Here is a 389-nt window from a genome sequence, read left to right as displayed (position 1 = left end):
TCTCAATTTGATTTTTAAATTATTAATTAATTTAAAAAGTTAACTAAATTTTTACTTTATAATTAGACTAACTTAGTATACACATTTATGTGGTAAGTACGTATTATTTTCTTTGATTTATAATGTGTGCAAAAATTATGTTAACAAAAAAAGTGTGTTAAATTTGTATTCTCCATTAGTACATTATGTCAAAAAATAGATGGGACTATTATATCTTACAGAAAAAAAATGTTGGATATTAATTTGTGTATTAATTTTTTTAAAAATTAAAATATTTGCTTTTAAAATCTTTAGAGACTGATTTGAGTAATTATTCTATCGAAAAATAGACTGAGGACTGATTTGTCTACTGGAATAAAATTTTGGGGATATTTTTGTATATTTATTTT

Source organism: Arachis ipaensis, chromosome B05, assembly GCF_000816755.2.
Source record: "Arachis ipaensis cultivar K30076 chromosome B05, Araip1.1, whole genome shotgun sequence".
In the NCBI taxonomy this organism is placed as follows: domain Eukaryota; kingdom Viridiplantae; phylum Streptophyta; class Magnoliopsida; order Fabales; family Fabaceae; genus Arachis; species Arachis ipaensis.
This window is presented reverse-complemented; position numbering follows the sequence as displayed.